This window comes from Labrus bergylta, chromosome 10, assembly GCF_963930695.1.
Source record: "Labrus bergylta chromosome 10, fLabBer1.1, whole genome shotgun sequence".
Lineage (NCBI taxonomy): Eukaryota > Metazoa > Chordata > Actinopteri > Labriformes > Labridae > Labrus > Labrus bergylta.
The window spans coordinates 25,255,489-25,266,014 of NC_089204.1; positions in this window are offsets into that span (position 1 = coordinate 25,255,489).

The window sequence follows — 10,526 nt, forward strand, 5'->3', positions numbered from 1 at the left end:
GCCTGCCTTACATTAAACATGTACCCAGTGTCCACCCGCTGATAGTTGTGCTCTGGATATGTGCCCCTGAGAAAACAGCAGTTCATCTTTGAAGTTTTGCATCCTGGGGAGTCAAGATGTAGCTTTTATAGGAGTGAAGATAAACGGACGTCCAGTTATATTATATATATATATTATATATATCATGTTTTCATCTCCCAGATGTATCTGTACTTTACAACACTTCAGTATTTGTTTTTCCGACAAATTTCTGTACTTCCTTCTTATATTTTTGAATGTGTCGATCTTAATTGTCAATGTTTTTAAAAATAACAAAAGGTAGTTGAGCAGCTCTTTGCTTTTTGGCAGGAGCGGCACTGTCAAAAACACAGCAACAGTATAAGGTACTATAAGGGCCGATGTCCACAGACGGCAGTTTTGGCGCAGGCAGCTCCATTTTTAATACAAAACCAATGTAGTTCAGGGTTTTCAGAGTTCAGCGTCCTGAGCGCCTGAAGGAGCGGAGCTTTTGATATCAACTTTGTCATCAACAATGGTGAAGGAGAGGCTAGTCCAACTTGTATTTTCAATGGTACAATTTCCAGGTCAAGACCTGCAGCTTATGCCAGGACAAAACACCTTTACATTAAATTCATATTTTCTTGGTGATATTTCCTTGAATAAAAACAAATAGAAACAATTGGGTGACGTCACTGAGACTACGTCCGTGTTTAATGCAGTTTGTGGGTCCTGTCCCACACAGATTGCATTCATATCTGTGGTTGCATGGTCAATCAAGAATGCCTTTACCAAAGGTCCCAAATTTAGCACTAATGTCTTTGTTCACTACGCCACCTGTTACACACTGAGCTTCATCTAATGTCTGCTTGCAAACACAAAGATGCTACCACCATCACCCACTTTCAACTCTCATCCCACTTCTCCCGAGGCCTTGTTCTGTCATTACACCGCCTGACTGTATCTTTATTCTCATAGCAAAACACAGTAATGTGTAAATGTGCCTTTCTTAAAGAAACAAGACTCAAGGTAAATGAATACTGACAAAATCCAACACCAAAGTGTGGACCTATAACATTTGCGTATTTTCTCTCACAACTTAAATGCTTCCAAATGTCAAATGCAATTGTGCTCAGTTTCTCTGACTTATTTGACTGTGAGCAGCGATTTTCCATGCCTTTCAACGCTAGCAGTCAGAGTCGGATTCCTCACATTTCTCTGCGCCGCTACCCTGTGGTGCTAGATAGGTTTGATGCTATTTAGCCCACATGGGATACAGCTATAGAAAACAGCTCTATTGTTTGTTGTGTGTTTGTTCTCTCTGCCTAATCAGAACCATGTGTACCATCATCGGAAATGTGTGCTGAACACACAGAACTTTAACTGGGGGGACCTCTGCACACCAGGGACCTCGCCCACTGGGCAATTAGCTTCATGGGCATAAAAACAGATTTGCAGTAAACCCAAGTGATGGAGCACAGAACAACAGGAACCAGGGGTGATGAAGTGCTGAACCAAAAAGTACATTGCTGAAGTAAACACAGTAAGTTCAAAAGGTGATAAACAATAATGCAGGAAGATAAACTTGTTATGTAAAAACTGGTGAGTCAAAGCGTAATTCCCCAAAAATTGGGGTGAAAACATTAAGATTGATTCTTCTTTCACACAATACTAAATCAAAGTTGGGACAAAAAGGTCGAGCCAAAAGAGGACCAGTGTGGAACTATGCTGGGTTAAGTCAAGCTCCAAGTTCAAAACTCTCTCTTCCTGTCAGCGTTTTGAAACATATTCTGGATCTTCTGGGAACAGGATGGAACATTTCTTGCCAACTCAACACTTACATTGTGTACAGAAGAGTGTGTACTCAAGTGTTTCAAGAAAAATTAGAAAAATGAATGAATTAGTTATAGCAATAGCAAGTTTATTTACATTTCATTACAGATAAGCTCAATGTGCTTAACACTGAGGTTAAAGCATACAAAGCATACAAAAAAATGGTTTCCACAGTCATGATTAAGACACAGAAATCTAATCAATCAATTTTTATTTGTATAGCGTCAACTCATAACATGTGTTATCTCGAGACACTTTACATAAAGCAGACCTTACTTAATAAAGTCATACACACGGCAAAGGAAAGATCAGTGTCCACACAAGTGATCATATACACACACATAAAGTAACTATTCGTCTGCTTGAGAGATTAGTTTTGAGTTTTGCTTTAAAAGTAGAGATAGTTGTGATGGACCTCAGGTCAGCAGGCAGTTTGTTCCATAGAGAAGGACCACAGTAATAAAGGCCTCCTCTCCCTCGCCCCCTTTGATCTAATTCCGGGTAAAGCTAAAAGACCTCCACCTCATGACCTGAGGGTCCTGGTCGGGTTGTAGTCTGAGAGCAGGTCAGAAATGTACTCAGGAGCTGAGCCATTGAGAGCTTTATGGACTAATAATAGGATTTTGAAGGTGATTCTGTGTTGTTCAGGGAGCCAGTGGAGTGTTTTAAGGACCGGAGTGATGTGTTCAAATGTTCTTGTAGTGAGTTGGAGTCTTCCTACATATTGCTTGGATAGACTATTGCAGTAATCTAACCTTGTTAAGATGGATGCATGGACTAATTTCTCTGCGTCAGTTTGGGATATTAATCAGAGATTTGAAATGTTCTTTAAATGGTGAAATTCTGTTCTGGTAATCCTGTAGATATGATTGTCAAAGCTAAGGTCAGAATCCAAAATAATGTCAATATTTCTGGCCTGCTTGCTGTATTTCATGGATTTGAGGTGAAGATGGATGTGCTGTCTCTGATTTTTTTGGACCAACGGTGAGTATTTCTGTCTGCGTTTAGTTATGGCAACAGAAAATATTTTTGGCAGTTTCACAGGAATTTTGTATTTCACACATAATATATTTTGAGAATCCCACTGCAAAGGCATTTGTCTAGTATTATATGTAGCTGGAGAACGCACATGCAGGGCAAAGTCTAATTTAGTTTATCATTACTGTTGCTTAATTCTAACATTTCAGGAGCTTCAAACTATAAGCTTTACTAAAAAGGACATTTTTAATGCCTTAGAATGACACTAGAAGATAATTCCAAAGGAGAGGGGCCTGATTATTCATGGACCCAAAAATCAAGATTGAAAAAAGAAGAGTAACGTAACCATACAGGATTAGGCAAGAAGACATACTGACCCAAAAATACAAGATGTAAAGCTTGATGGATAACATGATATTTTCTGTCTAACCTTCCAGTTGAATCATGGTTGCAGTACGTTTCTAAATCTGCCGGTATCTGCCCCAAAAAGCTAGACTAAAACCCAACATTGATAAGAAGCAGAGAGCTTTTGGTCTCAGGACTTTGGCCTCAAGGGGCACCTTGTCTGTCACCCCTTTCGTCTGCCTCGCCCTGTGTCTGATGCCCTGAAGATTTACACCAGGCCTGTGGTGTGTAGAACAGGGAACCATATCTGCTCGGGCAACTCCCGAGTTCGTCAGGCTTTTTGAGTGGCTGATTTATTCCAGCGAAGGATCACAGGGGTGTTGATCCCAGGCAGGGTGCCCCTCATGGCTGTGGAGCTGAGACCAGACCTCCATCTGCTCTGGGAGTCATAAATTAGCCCAAAGCTTTGTTAGCCACTCAGCTCTTGGCCCCCGCCCTTCTGCCACACTTACCCTTTTTGTCCCCATCGACTCGGCCCCTGTCCTCACTCAGCATGATTAGAAGCACACACCACGCCATGAAGCCAAGAGCAAACAGGGCCGCAGGGTATGTAGCACTGGCTGCTATTATGACGATAACAGGAAGGCCTATCTGGCTTCCTGACTTTCCCCAATGGTCTCAAAAGCAAAGAAACTGTATCACTATTTACACTTGCAACATACGGCCTAGAGTTGTGGTCATGTAGTGCGGTTGAAGACAAATGCCAATTCATCTGCTACTTTAAATCCATTCCAGAAACTTTTAATTAAATCCCTTACACACATATAATTTTAGCTAACTCTTTATTGAGCTGCTCTTTGGACAATCTGATGAATAATAACAACTCGGGAAACAAATTGCATGAACACGATTATCTCTACTATTTAGCGGACCAAATCAAACATACTGACGTCTTCTGAGACCCAATCTTAATTGCGTATCAGAAGTATTTCCAGCTGTACAAAGATATCAAGTGTGGGAGACAATGAGCGGACTTGTAAAACAACCAAGTGCATTAGACGAATATATGTGCTACAAGAAATCCACTTCACAGAGCATAAAATCCCAGTTCAGCAGTGAGTCACTTGCACTGATGATTAGTATACGCTGTCATTTTCTCATAAAGTCCTCTCGCTGGCTTCATGTTTGACTTTCTAGACTTTCAAAAGGGAGTTGGCAAATGTAGTGTACACCAGGCTCTGATTACAAATGGCTCCTGTCCCATTAAAGCATAAAAGTATATTAAATTAGCAGGACAAGCCTTAAGTCTACTGTGACAAGATTTAGAGGAATTGAGGTTGTGACCATCGTGTAACCCTTAGCATTTAAGACAACTGTAGACCTCTTGCCAGGAGTGCAGAGGACTCTTTCTCATCAGATTTATGTTTATGCAACAAAGACATATCCAGATTAATGGGGAGTATTTCTGGGAAAGTGAAAGGTCAACTTAGGGATAGATAAAGTGCCATGCCTTCGAGCCAAAAGTCTTTTAGCCCCCTTGCAACCATATCTGATATCAGCTCTGGGTCGAAGAATCAGCAAAGGAGTCATGTCAGAGAGGGGAAATAAATGCTTTCTGTGTATTACAGGTCAGCGGGGAGCTTTCAGACCTGGAAGAGAGAAAGGGAATGAGCAAATATAGAAACCATAAAATGCCTGCTTTTCTTCTCCACCTTGTTGTTTCTGTGTGCGTCCTTTTTCTTCCACCACATCCTCTACCATCGGTTCACACTTTATTACAAAGAAGGGATCCAACAGTGGAAAATACAGCTCCCTGCTGCTGCCAACCCATGTTCCCTTCCTCTACGTACACCACAACTATCCTTCCTTCCTGACTCTCCTCAGCGCTGTTGGCTTCCTGTATCTGGGACTGTTGATTGAATACAGAGGCAGCATACCGATCTTTAAGTAACTGTGATTGGTAGATGTTCACTTTTGTTGTAACCAAGTTAGATTGATTTTCAAATACCCTTCAAAATGTAAATCAGTGAATGAATGCATCATACAGGCACATAACTTGGGGGTAGCTCATCTGTTAAAACCTGCTTAATTCATCATCTGTGCTCACTACGGATTAGTCCACTGAGCGATTAAACATTGTCACTCTCGCCAAACAGCACCAGAAATACTATTGGTTAAACAAATTTTATATTTTATATTTTACAAATATAGGCCCACAATGCCGGTTAAATGTTGTGTCTAAGCTGTGACACAGCCACTTGCCACTAGGGGGCTGTAGCTCCAGGTAATGGGCCTGTTCTCCCTGCCCTACTGACAGATCATAACCAGAAACATGAAAGGATGGCATATTGTAAGAGCAACGCAGGTAAACTAGCATATATCCACTCGACCGAAGCAATTCATAACTGCATTCATCACAGGCTGAAAGGAGGCCCAACGACTGGTGTTGCAACCTAAGCTTAAAGCCACACTTTGCAAACCAATCACATATTACTAACCTGCAAAGTAATGCACGTCGCAATGAGCCACACATTTCAGTAGCATTCAATATAATAATCAATTCTGTTATTTAAGAATATGAGGAGCTGTTTTAAATAGCAATTAAATATGCTACATGTAATATGGTGTTTAGCTGTGTCAGATGAATCAAGTTCAAATTTGAATGTTTTCTTATCTTTAGACTTGTTGACTAGTCTGAACTACAATTTTCCATTCAATTGACTGGAAAATTTGTCTCAAGGAACTTCCCTAGTTCATGCACCAACTGTCTAGTTTACAGTTGAGTTGAAAAGTAACATCTGTGCATCAGTAATATGTTTGGAATGAGGTTGTTGTCCAATTGAGAATACGCAGTTTATCACAAGAGGATAATGGATGCTCTTAAGGTAGACGGAGACAGGAGCTTAGCTTAGCATAGCATCCAGAGTGAAAGGAATTGAAACCGGCTAGCCTGGCTCTGTCCAAAGTTTTTTAATCATCAAGGGACCCTCTCAAGCTTTATAATGAACGTGCGGGCTACATCCCCAATCCTTATAGAAATATATCATTGACAATTCTAGTTACATGAGAGGCTATGTTTGTAACCATTCCTTTATGGTTTAGAGTAGGCTCGGCTAACAATCTCCTACCTTTGGCTACAAACTAAACACAATAATAATACATTAAATAGACCTTTTCTGTGTATTTTCTGAATAGCCAAAATATTCCTGCAACCGCTGACATTGCTCTGCCGTCATGAGCCGTACCGTAACATAAAAGCTGTTTCATGTTTCATTATCAGAATCTTCCCAGGCCTGCATGTTGTTGTTTTTGCCTCTAGTGAGATTAATTATGTTTTTAGTTGTTTTCTGTCATCTTAGTTATCCTAAATTTCATTTCTGCGAGCACTGAACTGTCTCATGTCAGATTTTGTGACCCTAAGTCTAAATTTAGCAGTGAGAGCTTAAGGTCATGCCATTTTTATTGTCACTTTCCAGCACTGGCTTTTGTGTTTCCTGTGTCAGGGCATTTTTTATTGTCCAGAACGGCTTTTGCTTGCATAGTTACATCCTGAGAGGAGCCCTGGTCCTGGTAAATGGATGTCTTGTTATCTTGCAAAATGTTTGTGATGACCTGGGGTCTCTCCACAGAAGAGATGTAGGGGAACTCCTGACTGAGGACGGAGATGGTGTCGGAAAAAAACAGGAACATTCGGACCTACTTGAAAATGCAACACTTCTTCTTACAGCGTAAACAAATTGATTCTCTGGAGAAGGATGCCGATCTGTACTGCATCTAAAGATAGATCTTTCTTGGCTGACCACTTTAACACTATATCAAATTACTGCATTCAAGGAGGGTTTTTGCTTTTTATAAAAGGGAACTTAGATATTAAGGTAACTTGTGTTTTTCAATCACCTTATTTCCATCTATGTGGGTGGCCTGTATAATAATCTGTTGCTGGCCTCCTGTATTGGACATTAAAAGGTAAATTGCAGCTGCAGTGGTTAAAGTGCTAATGTAACAGTGAGGGTGACAGTAAAAAGAGGAAATGTTCTGGACATTTTCATTCAGCAAAATCAGCATATATCATTACAAATAAATGGTCTGCTGTCATCTAAATGTTTCCTTGGCACTGGTGGTAGAAAATGAGAAAAGGAAACCGAAAGGATCAACTTCATCACGCTAAAAGTGCATGTGGAGCCAAGAACCTGATTCTGGTTATTGGCAGTAACCTTCTTTAAGTCCTTTGAGCTGTTTTTGATCCAAACCTTGATGGAAGCTGCGTTGTTCAAAGCTTTTTCAAGGATGGTTTGGAAAAAAAAAAATACACCTATGCTCAGTCTTACCTTAGTTTTACCATCATTTCATTGTTTAGGATCATAATTTTACACTTATTAGTCATTATTTCCCATTAACTTCAACTTTTTCTCAAGATTTACTTAAATAAATCAACATGACATCATAAACTGGCCAACAGGCAAAGAGAGTATATATTTTATAGTTCCTTATTTGACTTCTGACATTATTTTTTATCTTTAAGCAACAATATGAAACGTTTCCAATTTAAACAGCTATGAACAACCAAACAAAATTAGATGAATAAAAACATATTTTTACAGAGAGTCTTTGCTTCAACAGCCCACTCGCAGAAGTTTTTTTAACTCTATTATTCTTGAACTGCATCAACATAACTGTGTGAGGTCTCACCTGCTTTCCAGTTCTAATGTCATACATAGAAATGTGTTTGCCCGACAATCACCAGTTAAAGCAGCTGATTTAACGCTACCAACATCTGTTGTTTGGATGCAAAATATTTGGAGTAAAGCTGACGACTTTTTGGCTTCCAGAGCCATGAAACACAGATGTTTCTTTTTATTTGTGTTCTTGTCCAGTGATCTAATACATCCTTCTCATTCGCTGAGTGTGTCAGAGTAACAGAGAGCTGAAAAACTTTTATATGATGTCATCAAATACACAGAGCATGATTATAAAATGTATTTAACATCTCCCTCATCATCATGGGAATCACTGCAACTGCTTGATGCTTTTTGAAAATCCTTTAGAAAAAGCATGACATGCAAAATAAGTTGGAACATTTCCATCTTTATGGGACTGTTATTAGCTTTGGCATGACCCAATTATGATTTCCCCCCTGAAAAACTGGGACTAGTCATCAAGGTTTATTTTTTCATGTGAGCCCTGTTTTGGATAATTTACCAACTCACTTTTATGCTTCTCCATCAGCAGCATCTCAGGTCATGGTGTTAAGCAGTTGCATGTTCTAGGTTGATTGCATGGGAGCAGCTGAATAACGGATCAAAAACATGTAAGTTAAGGGTCCCAAAGGCAATGGCTCAGACCTGGAGTGGGTCCTTGATGCTCACATATGCAGAGGGTGAAATTCCTGAAGGGGATCAACTTTGCAGTCAGTTAGCTTAGCTTATTGGAAACAGGAGGGAAGCTGTTTGCTGGGGTCTGTTCAGCAGTTATAAATCCACATGCAAGTCACTCTAAAAGCTCCAAAACTTAACATGTTAAACACCGAAGTTTAAAACGTGACCATCTTCCATTTATTGGCCCCTTCCTTTACCTTTAAGCTAACTGCTTCATCTCCTTCCTTCTGAGCTATCCTCCATCTTTACTTGTTTCTGTTCAGTGGTTCAGTCAGAGGTCAGAGGGTTGCTTTTTGGGGGTCCTACATTGTCAATTCAAGTGTTTTTGGTTCAGTTAGCTTATCTTGCTGAAGGGAAACATCTTATATGTACAAATGTAATCCAAGAAGTCACAATCTTTACATTTTAAAAACCAAAGTGTAAACAGGCACAACTCGGTTGCGCATCTTAAGCGTATAGTTTACGCATTTAAGGTGTTGAACCAGCTGGGATAGTTCCAACGTAGTCATAGGTTAAAACTTAAAACTTACACCTATAGCTTTAGTAGGTGTAAAGTCCTCTTTGAAATACAGCTGTCACGGTGTATCGGATGGAGGATGAGCAGGAGCAGACGGTTTTGTCGGAAACACGGAAATAATATTTTGTAAGTCTATACTTTGGACGTAGCCTGCTGCAAGTTCACGTCGCGCTGAACAGAACAGATCAAATTGGACAGAGAGCCAGACAAGGGAATGCATAGAGCATCCTGTAAATTTCAAAATAAAACACAATATCCAGATCGTACATCCCATTACTTTATCAGCGTTGTATCAAAACAGGCAGTGAATCAACCGGGAATCAACAAAGTCACTTGTTGTTTCTCTTTGATTTTGTAGTTCTCCTGTCATCTTGTGACCCTGAAAGCTTCTGTGGTGTGAAATCTGAAAAAAAAATAGTATCACTGACATATCACTGACGATTAAATGTTGACTAAGTACAGATAAGGATAATATATGCTATGTCAGATATGCCTACCCTCCCTATTAAAGCCTCTCTCCAGTGCATCATTCGTCATTTTTAATAGGGCATAAAACACCACAAGGATCAACCTTATCTATGATGATGAGGAATTTTCACACTTGTAGAGGATCAGCCTCCTCTCACTCCTCTCCCTGTCCAGGTAGTCAGATTTCCCGCGAAGATGTTGTTGACTCAGCTGGGGTCTGTCGAGTGCTGCTGCTGTTAGAAAGACCCTCTCATTTGTCCTGCTGTTATCCACCGACAGCTTTAAAAGCCTCTTAAGTCCCTCTTTATTATCCTTAACACTTACTGAAGGCCACACTCTGCCTTCCTGTCTTCTTCCTGGAGGTTCCTGCTACCTTTCCCCCTCAGATTCCCTTCATCTCTTCTCCTCTCAGTCTGCCTTTTTTTTTTTTTCTGGTACATGTTTCCGTGTTTCGGCCCCTATGAGAGGTCAGAGGTTTTTTTCAGGATTCTTGTTTGACAATCCTCCCTGAAGGGTTTGGGGGGGTCCTGAGACTAAACATCTAAACATCCTCTCTAATGCAGACAGCTTGTATTGGTCCCAAGTGTGTTTGTGTGCATTTGAAACACATCACCTCGGGCATCAAGTTGCAGAGGTTTGCAATGTAGTATCACCATACAACACTTTCCATTTTATTTTCCTTCTTGATGTGTTTTATAAACCTCCCATATGCCACGATAAACATTGATTCTGCACTTCATTCTTCTTAAGACCACATGTGGCAAGACTTTGTAAATGTGATTGAGTCCCAGACCTCAGCTGAATCTGATGAAATGTATTTTCTATGTATCCAAGCTTCTCTTCGTTTTGCATGAGCTGTCAACACATCGAATACATTTCATTAAATGAAGGTTTTTGTGTGACGGGGTCTAAATGTTTGCAGATTTCCTTTAGATGCTCGATGCATGCTGGGATAACCCGTTAATGACTTTTATCAACTGAGTTAAGTTAATGTACCACTGATTTGACATACT